General features: G+C 44.4%; 1 long non-coding RNA gene across 1 annotated transcript in view; it reads left to right on the top strand.

Annotated features, from left to right (window-relative positions):
* The first annotated feature begins 4,760 nt into the window (after positions 1 to 4,760).
* Positions 4,761 to 11,663, top strand: part of LOC113906414 — a 30,076-nt gene continuing 23,173 nt past the window's right edge. Inside the window, exons 1-2 of the long non-coding RNA XR_003514878.1 lie at positions 4,761 to 4,919; positions 9,991 to 10,158. This is a non-coding gene — a long non-coding RNA (uncharacterized LOC113906414). The remainder of the gene's footprint in view (positions 4,920 to 9,990; positions 10,159 to 11,663) is intronic.

The following is an 11,663-nucleotide window of genomic DNA, read 5'->3' as shown; positions in this document are numbered from 1 at the left end:
AATGGGAGTATTAGCTGTATAACCCTCATGGGTTATTGTGAGGATTAAGTGAAACAATCCACAAGAAAAGCTTGGAACAAAATAGTATCTAGGCAGTAGTCAGGGCACAATACATATCAGTATCCTTTGGGAAGAGAAGGTAGTTTTGCATAGAGTATTTCTTCCTTGGGTTCAGCAGTGTTTATCAGTGGCAAGGAAGGAGACCAGGAGAGAAGGCATGGTAGAGCCCAGAGAGGTGTGTGCGGACATGTGTGTGTGTTGAGGTGTAGACAAAAGAGGGATGTCAGACTGTGTGAGTTATGAAGGGTCAAGGAATGAGAGGACTCCGTGAGGATAAGACCTGGTCTAGGAAGGGCGAGGCAGTGGGGACTGTCAGCAGGTGAGGAAGCTGTGGTTTAAAAGACAGCACCATTCTCCAGGTCTTGAGGGGAGGCAGACTGTGAAACGTGGTCTGGCTGTGGCCCCCATCCCATGGGACAAGGTCACCAGGGTAGAGTAGAGCAGAGAAGAGAGTGGTCAGGGTACTGAACAGGCCATTGACCTGAAGGCTGAGGTCACTGAGGATGCTTAAAGGGAAAATGGAAACCAGGAAGTGGTGGGGACCCAGAGAAGATGGTGTGACCAGATGATAAGGACCTAGTGACTGTGACCATTTGGCAAGGTTTGACTTGCTCTTCCTTCCCCTTTTGTCTTGGGGACCCACGAGGAGGCAAGGTGGTGAGTGGTAGGATGGTGAGTGGTAGGATGGTGACCGGTGTCAGCAGGTTTGGGTTAAAGTGAGGGGAAAATTCAGAATAAAGGGACCATGGAGTGGGTTTCCACAGGGTGCTGTGGAAAGGTGGGGGCTCAAGAGAACCCCTAGATAAGAGCAGGTCAAGATTCAGCAGAGCTGGCTAGGAATGAGGATTCCTGCGGGTAAGCGTGGGGGTTTCACATACATGCAGGGAGTGTGGACAGAGCTGAGACGTAGGAAAGAAAGAGGTGATTTAAGTGTGTCTCTCCTCAGAGAGTCTGAGGCTGTGCCATAGCAAGCAAGAAGATTAAAAAAAGAAAGAGGAAATGAATCTCCTGGATTATTTTCCTCCAAAGAGGAGTGGAACATTTTGTTCCCTGGTAGTCTGAACAGCCAACCTGGCTTCCCTCTCCCTCCCCCAGCGGCCATGACCCCACCCCTGCCCCACCCCTGTTGCTTGGCCGGTAGAGCCAATGGGTAGGTTGTTGGTTCCTGGAAGGCAGAGACCGTGTGTGTGTGTGTGTGTGTGTGTGTGTGTGTGTGTGTGTGTGTATGTCGTGGTGTCACCTGGCTGTCCTCAGACACACAGCTGGGACCTACCTGCTGCAGGACATTCATGCTCCGTGGTTTTGCTGCAGTGAGCTGAATGGCTAATTCATTCCTGGCACCTCTGGGGACCATGAGCTCATTGTATTATTAAAGGAAGAAGAATAAACAGGAATGCTCAGGAGCTGAGCAAACCTCTGGCCCTCGCTGCCTCCCACGCATCTTTGGAGAGACAAAGGGGCCAGGGCGGCCCCCAGCACCTGCTGCCACCCTGCCCAGCCCTCCCACCTCCACAGCCAGCTCGTTAGAAGCAGTCCTCTGGCCAGGCTTTCTTACACGTCTCAAACCTGCGATGCGTCCAAGGACTTCCAAAGAGAAAATTGTTCTTCCTGATCTTGGATTTTCACACTTTTCATTTCCCTGGCTTAGCTTAACCCCTGCTTCAAGACCCGGTCCAGAAAGCGTATCCTCCAAAAACGCATTGCTTTTTCTTACCTCTGAACCATCTCCTGTCTTGTTCCACCTACCTGGAGTGTCACCTTCCTTCTGTCTCTGAAAAAAAGTATTTGTTACTCAGTCATGTTTGACCCTTTGCGACCCCATGGACAGTCGCCCATCTCTGTCCATGGAATTCTCCAGGCAAGAATACCAGAGTGGGTTGCCATTCCCTTCTCCAGAGGATCTTCTCGACCCAGGGATTGAACCCAGGTCTCCTGCACTGCAGGCAGAGTCTTTACCAGGTGACCCCCAGGGAAGCCCCTGACTCTGAAAGGATGCCTGAAAGGACAGCATCAATGGCTGGAGGATCAGTTTCTGGTCCCTTAGAGACTGAAATCCTAACTCTGCTTGCTGAAGGTTTTTCAGAGACCCTCCGTTTCCTCTTCCGACTCCTCAGTGTTTCTGGATTTCTCTGTACTAGTCACTGGGGAGGTATGCTCCCATCCTCCAGTTACATTCTTAGTGAGGCATTCTACTTACTGTGTAGATTAATCTATTTAAAATGTTAACCTCCCCTGACATTTTATATCCTTCTGCCTTGCTTTATTATTTTTTCTCAGTAGTTTCGTTTACGTTATTTAATATTCAGTCAGGCCTTTTAATCACACTCACATCTTGCTCTAACCTGACCTGGACAGAGCATTTGGGGATTGGTTCCTGTCCTCCATAGCACGTTTGTCTCCGCTTCATTAATTCCACAATAACCCACATTTTACGCAGTGCATTGTTTGGACCCTTTCATTCGGGTCTTATGCAGTTACCCGTTCATTGTGTGTATCCTCCAGTGGAATGTAACCTCCATGTAGACAGATTTTGTCTGTTTGGCTCACTGCAGTGTTACAGTAACTAGAACAGTACCTGGTCTTCATTGGCCCTCAGTGAATATTTGGGTGGTGGATGGATGGATAAAGGCACCCAGTGTGGGGCCTTCATGCCTACTCTGTCTATCTTTGCAGGGCCTCCTCTGGGGGTTGATAGGTTAATGAATTTGGCTCACTCACCAGCTGGTCAGCTAGGGATTCAGTGTAGAAAGGGATCCAAGACCCAAGAGCAACTCCTTTGAAAGAAGTGGGGAACTAGGCCTAACATTAGTTCAGGGCAGCAACTGCTCTGAGAAACAAACACAGTGCTTCAGGGGTGAGGTCAGGTCATGGGGCAAAAATCCTGATTTAGGGACTTCTCCGATGGTCCAGTGGCTAAAACTCCATGCTCCCAATGCAGGGGGCCTGGGTTCGATCCCTGGTCAGGGAACCAGATTCTGCAACTAGAGATTCAGTGCTGCAACAGAGATGGAAGATTCTGCATGCCGCAACTAAGACCTGGCACAGCCAAATTAGTAGATAAATAAAAATAAATAATACAAAATAATTCTTGATCTAAAGAGAGCCATCCCACTTGCCTGGGAAGTATCTATCCTGTGAAACCAGGGCAAAGACTCTGGATTGAGGCTTGGAGAATCCACATGTGGCTAGTGGCTCTTCTCCCATAAACAGCATGCCTGGGGGTCGAGGGGAGAGCTTTTCCTTAGCCCTGATTCTGATCTGAGGTGTCGTTTCTTCTAGTCACAAGGAGAGGCTTAGTATTAGAGGATACCAAATAATTATTGTTTATTTTGGGGGGGGCATGATACTAGTGTTGTGGTTGTGTCAGAAACAGCTTTATTTTCTTTTAGAGACGCATATGGAAGCATGGAAGGATAAAAGGACTTGCTCTCTTGGATTTGCTTTAAATAAAACATTTTAGCAAAGGGGGAAACAAAATAAAGGGACAGAACAAATGTGGCAAAATCCTGATAATTGTTGAATCTGGATGAGGGGTATATGGGGATTGATTGTATTATTTTCTCTACTTTTTTGAATGTTTGATATTTTTCACTTTTTAAAAAAATTATCATGAGGTTGTAATGTAAAACATGGTGACTACAGTTGATAACACTATTGTATAATTGAAATTTGCTAAGAGAGTAGGAGCTTCCCTGGTGGCTCAGATAGTAAAGAATCTGCCTGCAATGAGGGAGACCTGGGTTTGATCCCTGGATTGGGAAGATCCCCTGGAGGAGGGCATGGCAACCCACTCCAGTATTCTTGCCTGGAGAATCCCCATGGACAGAGGATCCCAGCTGGCTACAGTCCATAGGATTGCAAACAGACATGATTGAGTGACTACAAACAAGATGACTATGTGAGGGTGAGGTGATGGATGTGTTCACTAACTAGATCGGGACCGTCCTTTCACCATTTACATGCCTATCAACCCCCCCACAATGTACACTTTAAATATCTTCCATTTTATTTTTCAATTGTATCTCCATAAAGCTAAAATTGGGGGGGCAAATGGAGGAAAGGAAGTGGGACATCAGGCTCCCACCCAGCTGCTGGTACCTCGGGCTGCCTCCTCCCCAGGAAGTCTGGTCTGGCTCAGACTGCTTTTTGTGCCTTTTCTAGGGGTTGCTTGGTTTTTCACTTTGAGCACGTTGAGTACTGTATTTTTTTAAAGTCCTCTTGGTATTTTTATTGGACTCATACTACAGAGGGAATTTGAAGAATTTACATTTTTGATATTTAGTCTTCCTGTCCTACATACTATGCCTTTCCATTTGCTGATGCCGTCTTTTGTCCTTCAGAAGTGGTTTTTGTTGTTGTTCCCATACTGTTTCCATGCTTCTTGCTTTCCCATTTATTTCTCTTGCTTATCTCAGGTGTACAATCATATAATCTATAATGTCAAGTTTATATTCCTTTTTCCAAATTTCCTTACTTATTTGTATCTCTTGGTGGCACCACAGGGCATGTGGGATCCTAGTTCCCTGACCAGGGATCTAACCCTGCCCCCTGGGTTGGCAGTGGGGAGCCTTAAGCACCGGACCACCAGGGAAGTCTTGAGTGCTGTACCTTTAAAATGGAGGGCTTTGTTGCTATTTAGCCATGCAAAGTGGCCTTCTTCTGTCAGTCTGTCATTTTGCTCCTGTGATTTCTCCCTAGGGATGTTTTGGTGGGTCATTCGGAGGCCTGGAGGGGGCTCCAGAAATTGAGCTCAGTCTTGGATCGTCCCATAAGAATTTCTAATGTTGACTGGAAGAGTCCATTTTGTTAATGTTGCCTGGGAGAGTTCATTTTCTTCTATTCACTGCCTACCCTACCAGGTTTGTGGTTGTTTATTCTTTTTTTTTTTCAATGTTAAGTGTGACGTCTTGTTTTGGGGAAGAGCGGCTGTGGTTGAGGTCTACCCCAATTCTCTAAGTCTCACCTGGGCACAAAAATGACCCTCAGAGCACATTTTCTTTGTAGACTGACCTCCAGGCTTAAAGTTGACTCTCAGACTTCATCTCCCAGGCCACATCAGCCTTTGCTCATGGGGTAGAACCTCCATGCTTCCTTGAAGGGGAAGGCTCTTTATTTTCCTGTTTAAAAAAAATTAAGGATCTTCTTTCATGACAGAGGTCGAGGCACTGACCACAGTTAGTTACCCTGGCTGTGTTTTTGCATTCTCTGAGCATTTTAGAGCTCCTATTGCTAATTGTCCATGACGTTTTGGTAAAATAGGCCACAGAGTCTGTTGTCCTAGAAGTGAGAACAGGAGCATGAGATGAATCAACACAACAAGCACACAAGGAGTTCTTAGGCAGAGATGCCCGAGATTCGCATCCCTTTGCCTGTTTATTTAAACTGTTTTTTATTGAATATCCACATGAGGTGGACTCTGTGCTAGCCCCTCGAGGTGAAATGGGACTACATAGACTCTACTTTTAAATAGCTTCCAGTCTGGAGGGAAGAGAGACACCAACAGATGCTGCTGTGAGGGAGCTGGGTGGAGAGTGGATGGGGACGGAGGACTCCCACCACACCTCTCTGGGAGAAAGGAAAATGTGGAGACCACCTGGGCTCAGAGCTCTACTTTTTCTAGTTTCATAACATCCATTACTCCATCTGTAAATTGGGGATAAAATAACGGCTATTGAATAGGCTTGATATGAGGCTAAAATGACATCACGCAGGTGAAATGAATGCATAATTATTAGATATTTACTAGATTCCCTGCTTTATGTCTTGTTATGTATGCATGATTTAGATCTTACTATTTTTTTTTTCTTTAATCTTTATTTATTTGCATTCGCCAGGTCTTAGTTGCAGCATGCAGGATTTTTTAACAGTTCCCTACCAGAGATAAGAAAGTCTTCCTCAGTGATCAATGCAATGAAATAGAGGAAAACAATAGAATGGGAAAGACTAGAGATCTCTTCAAGAAAATGAGAGATACCAAGGGAAATTTTCACGCAAAGATGGGCACAATAAAGGACAGACATGGTATGGACCTAACAGAAGCAGAAGATATTAAGAAGAGGTAGTAAGAATACACAGAAGAACTATACAAAAAAGATCTTCACGACCCAGATAATCATGATGGTGTGATCTCTCACCTAGGGCCAGATATCCTGGAATGCAAAGTCAAGTGGGCCTTAGGAAGTATCACTACAAACAAAGTGGAGGTGATGGAATTCCAATTGAGCTCTTTCAAATCCTAAAAAATGATGCTGTGAAAATGTTGCACTCAATATGCCAACAAATTTGGAAAACTCAGCAGTGGCCACAGAATTGGAAAAGGTCAGTTTTCATTCCAATCCCAAAGAAAGGCAATGCCAAAGAATGCTCAAACCACTGCACAATTGCATGCAACTCACAGGTTAGCAAAGTAATGCTCAAAATTCTCCAAGCCAGGCTTCAGCAGTATGTGAACCATGAACTTCCAGGTGTCCAAACTGGATTTAGAAAAGGCAGAGGAACCAGAGATCAAGTAGCAACATCCCTTGGATCATTGAAAAAGCAAGAGAGTTCCACGGAAACATCTATTTCTGCTTTATTGACTATGTCAAAACCTTTGACTGTGTTTATCACAACAAACTGTGAAAAATTCTTAAAGATATGGGAGTACAAGACCACCTGGCCTGCCTCCTGAGAAATCTGTATGCAGGTCAAGAAGCAGCAGTTAGAACTGGACATGGAACAACAGACTGGTTCCAAATCAGGAAAGGAGTATGTCAAGGCTGTACATTGTCACGCTGCTTATTTAACTTATATGCAGAGTCATCATGAGAAATGCTGGGCTGGATGAAGCACAAGCTGGAATCAAGATTGCCAGGAGAAATATCAATAACCTCAGATATGCAGATGACACCACCCTTATGGCAGAAAGTGAAGAACTAAAGAGCCTCTTGATGAAAGTGAAAGAGGAGAGTGAAAAAGTTGGCTTAAAACTCAACATTCAGAAAACTAAGATCATGGCATCTGGTCCCATCACTTCATGGGAAATAGATGGGGCAACAGTGGAAACAGTGACAGACTTTATTTTTTTGGACTCCCTATCATTGCAGATGGTGACTGCAGCCATGAAATTAAAAGAGGCTTGCTCCTTGGAAGAAAAGTTATGACCAACCTGGAAGCATATTTAAAAGCAGAGACATTACTTTGCCAACAAAGTTCTGCCTAGTCAAAGCTATGGTTTTTCCAGTAGTCATGTATGGATGTGAGAGTTGGACTGTAAAGAAAGCTGAACGCTGAAGAATTAATACTTTCAAACTGTGGTGTTGGAGAAGACTCTTGAGAGTTCCTTGGACAGCAAGGAGATCCAACCTGTCAAAGTTAAAGGAAATCAGTCCTGAATATTCATTGGAAGGACTGATGCTGAAGCTGAAACTCCACCTGATGCAAAGAACAGACTCATTTGAAAATACCCTGATGCTGGGAAAGATTGAAGGCAGGAGGAGAAGGGGACGATAGAGGATGAGATAGTTGGATGGCATCACCAACTCTATGGACATGAGTAAACTCCGGGAGTTGGTGATGGACAGGGATGGACAGGGAGGCCTGGCGTGTTGCAGTCCATGGGGTCACAAAGAGTCGGACACGACTGCACGACTGAATTGAACCAGAGATCGAACCCAGGACCCCTGCGTTGAGAGCACAGAGTCTTAGGCACCAGGGAAATCCCAAGACCTTACTAGTTTTTAAGCTCCTTAAGGACCACCTACCTGATCCAACCGTATCATTCTCCTGAAAAACCCTGAAGGCTCCTCACTGACTTCCAAATTAGGTACAAATGTCTCTCATAGATCTTTTTCAATAGAGTCACAATGCGTGTGTGTTCAGTTGCTAAATCATGTCTGACTCTTTGCAATTGCATGGATTGTAGCCCGTCAGGCTCGTTTGTCCATGGGATTTCCCAGGCAAGAATACTGGAGTGGGTTTCCATTTCCTTCTCTAGGGGATCGTCCCAACCCAGGACTGAAGCCACACCTCCTGCATTGGCAGTTGGATTCTTTGCTGCTTAGCCACCTGGGAAGCCCACATAGTAATAATAACATTTATGGAGCACTTACTTGTTAGATGATTTTCTAAGCCCTTTTTACACGCATTCTCCTTTTCTGTATGAAAATCTTAAATCCCCAACATGTACCAAACCTCCTACAGAAGAGAAATTAGGGGAAAAGCAATACTAAACAGGGAAGTTTGAGAATCACCTTGAGGGCTCCCATCGTTAAAGGAAAAGCTCAACTATTCTGAATCCATTTGAATGGCAGTTAATGCTGAAAAGAATTCAGCTCTACTGGGCCCCTTGCCTCCAGGCGGGTTCAGATAAGAGATTATAACTGTTATGGAGCCAGTCCAGTCCCTAAGATTGAAACAGAGATAATTCTTTGCTCTTTAACCTGAAGTTGGAGTCCTTTGCAGACAAATTGGGAAAAGAAGAGGGAGGCTGCAGGGGAGAAGGGAGACTTGTTTAATATCTTTATTTTCAGGAAAACAATTATTTTAATGATTCGCCCTTTAATTTATAAAACAAACACAGCTGTGGCTTGATGCTCTTTATCTGATTTCAAAGGTGCTAACTTTTCAGTACTGGGCTCCAAGGGGGCTGCCCAATGCAGAGACCAATGGGGGTCACATTATGGCTCAGAAATGCTGCCTGGAGTTGGGGAGCAGGAGCTGGGGGAACCCCACTGCTGTCAGCACCCGGGGCCTTCTACGTGAAGACCCATGGGTGTGTACCAGAGCTGGCACACCTATTTGCAGATGGTTTCAGATCCACACACACAGTCTTTGATAGTTAAGATTCCTCAGGTCTGGGTAACACAGAACCACAAGGGGCTGCTTTCCCCATGGTGAGTGTCCTTTATATGCTATAAACCCAGGACGGTTGGTTTCATTGGTTCCCAAGACGTAGGGTGGTGCCTGGCACTTGTGTGTGTGTTAGTTGCTCAGTTGTGTCCAACTCTTTGTGATGCCATGGACTGTGGCCCACCAGGCTCCTCTGGCCATAGAATTCTCCAGGGAAGAATACTGGAGTGGGTTGCCATTTCCTTTTCCAGGGGATTTTCCCAACCCAGGAAAATCAAATCCGGGTCTTTTGTATTGCAGGTACATTCTTTACTATCTGAGCCACCAGGGAAGCCCACTGGCACTTAGTAGGCTTCATGAGATTTTTTCAGTCAATCAAAAGGCATTTATGTTAAGTGCAATGTGGAATTAGATACCAGAACAGTGAAAAAACATTAGTGGAAAAACTGGTGGAATTTAAATCAAGTCTGTAGTTTACCTAAGTAATGGCCAATGTTAATTATATTAGTTTTAACCAGTGTATTGGGTTGGCCGAAAAGTTCATTTGGGTTTTTCATAAGCTGAGATGGAAAAACCCGAATGGACCTTTTGGCCAACCCAATACCATGGTTATGTAAGATGGTAACATTAGCAGAAAAGGAGTGTATAGGTAAAGAGTATACAGGAACTCTCTGTACTATTCTTGCAACATTTCTGTAATATTACAGAATAAAACATCATTAAAAAAATTACGAGGTTAGGGGAAAAGTTATAGAGGCACATGAAGAAACAAAACATCACATAAAAGATAACATCATCACCCCCACAAAGTACTGACAAAAAAACATATGTATGACCTAAGAGCTGTTGTTGATAATTTAGTCAGAGAATAAATGACCAGTGCTTCTCAAACTTTTTCATAGAGATACACCGATGGCTGAGAGAGAGAGAAGGGGCCCTATTTAAGGATAAAATCTCTTTAAGATTTAAACTTTAAAATTGTACGTATTTTCATTCCTTTTTAAGGCGTTTGTTTTATATAAAATATTGATACTGCCCCCACAGTTTTAAGTAAAAATAGATACTTTAGGAAGATTTTCCATGTTTATTTTGTGGTTTTAGGTACCATGGGGTTATACATTTGTGCATCACAGAAGTATGTGGCCCCTGAGACAGTATATAAGCTCTACATTTCTGGAAAACAGCAACAGCTAAGGAAACCCTCACCATGTTTGTTCTGCAAATGGGTAACTACAAAAGACCAGTCTGTCTTCCATGGAATATTCCAAGGTAATTCTTTCATCTGACTCCCAAAAGACTTGGCGATGACTCCCTTGTCTTCCTGCCTCCATAAAACCTCAGGGTCCTTCCTTTTCATTTGTACCTTCCTCATTAATGAATGTTCTTCCTATTGCAATAGCCTGAGTAGAATCATCTTCACTGTTTGCTGCATTTTGTCTTTCATGCCTGTTTGAAAAATAAGATATATGGACAGAGCCTGTCTCAATGGCTGGTACAGAAGATGTAAATGTTTTATAGCATTAACAGCTACCACCGTTAGCATCAAACTTTAGAGCTAGAAGCACTCTTTAAGTAGTCTCCTGAACCACCCCTTCACTTTGCAGCCATGGAAACTGAGGTCCAGAGGGTTAACGTGAGGTTACACAGCAGGTGAAGGGCAGGAGGGTCTCCCTACCTCAGGCCTTCCCTCACCTGGTGATGCATCCTTCCATCTTTCCCCCATTATGTCACATCTGGGACTAACAGGGACCACCTTTCTCACAGCGTAGGGACCACTGAGGCTGAATCATCATCTCTCTAGAACCCAGCAAAGTGCATTGCATGTGGTGAACATGGGTGGGTGAGTGAGCTAAATTCTTTCTTTCTTCTAGAAGTTGAAGAGTTGTATTTCTGAAATTCTTCAGAAGAGATATAGACTCTAAGTTGGCACACTTTATATTATCTCTGGCCAGTGGATAAGAAATAAGTTGCCACAGTCTGACTAAACAAATCTTCTCTGGAATTTTCAGGGCCTTGAGACCAATATTATACCCTATTTGGGTCCCAGGGGGTCTACTCCCTATGGCTTATATGGGACAGGGGCCACTAGATGAGTAGAGTAGATGGTAGGAAATATAAACTCAGAAGCCAGACTCCGGGAGTACAAGAGCCCCCTCTGCCATCTTACTAGATGCATGACCTTGAGCAAGTTGTGTCCCTCTCTGAGCCTCAGTTTCCTTCTTTGTAAAATGGGAATAATGATAATATATCTATTTTATGGATGACGATGTTGATGATGATGATGATGATGTGTGTGTGCGCACACATTCTTGGAACAGTGCCTGGCTCTTGGATAGTTTGTACAAGTGTCGGTTATTTTATTATTGAGGAAAACCCAAATTAACTTTTTGGCTAACTCAATATTTTTCTATGGTGGAGAAAAGGTAAAATGACTTCACCTATGTATATATTCTATAGCCTCTCTGGTTCCTCCTAGAAATATGTGTTTAGTAGAAAGCCAGCATAGACTTGGCTCTAGAATCAACTGTGAGAAAAAGCATCTTCTGTGCTTTGGGATGTTTCCGGTGTCACGGGGAGAAGTGCCTTGAAAGTTCCTCACAGACCCGCCTGTCCCTGGTTCTTGGTCCCACTCTGTAGGCCTGAGTGGATAATCAAGTAGGAGTCCACATTGTTTCTGAGGTCACCTGAGAGGAGGCTCTGTCCTCCGACCCTCCCCACTTCCTCTGCCATGGCTGGGGGAGCACAGGTCTCCCCCAGGGCAAGGCTTTATCTCC

The sequence above is a fragment of the Bos indicus x Bos taurus genome, chromosome 2, assembly GCF_003369695.1.
Source record: "Bos indicus x Bos taurus breed Angus x Brahman F1 hybrid chromosome 2, Bos_hybrid_MaternalHap_v2.0, whole genome shotgun sequence".
Taxonomy (NCBI): Eukaryota; Metazoa; Chordata; class Mammalia; order Artiodactyla; family Bovidae; genus Bos; species Bos indicus x Bos taurus.
This window is presented reverse-complemented; position numbering and strand designations above follow the sequence as displayed.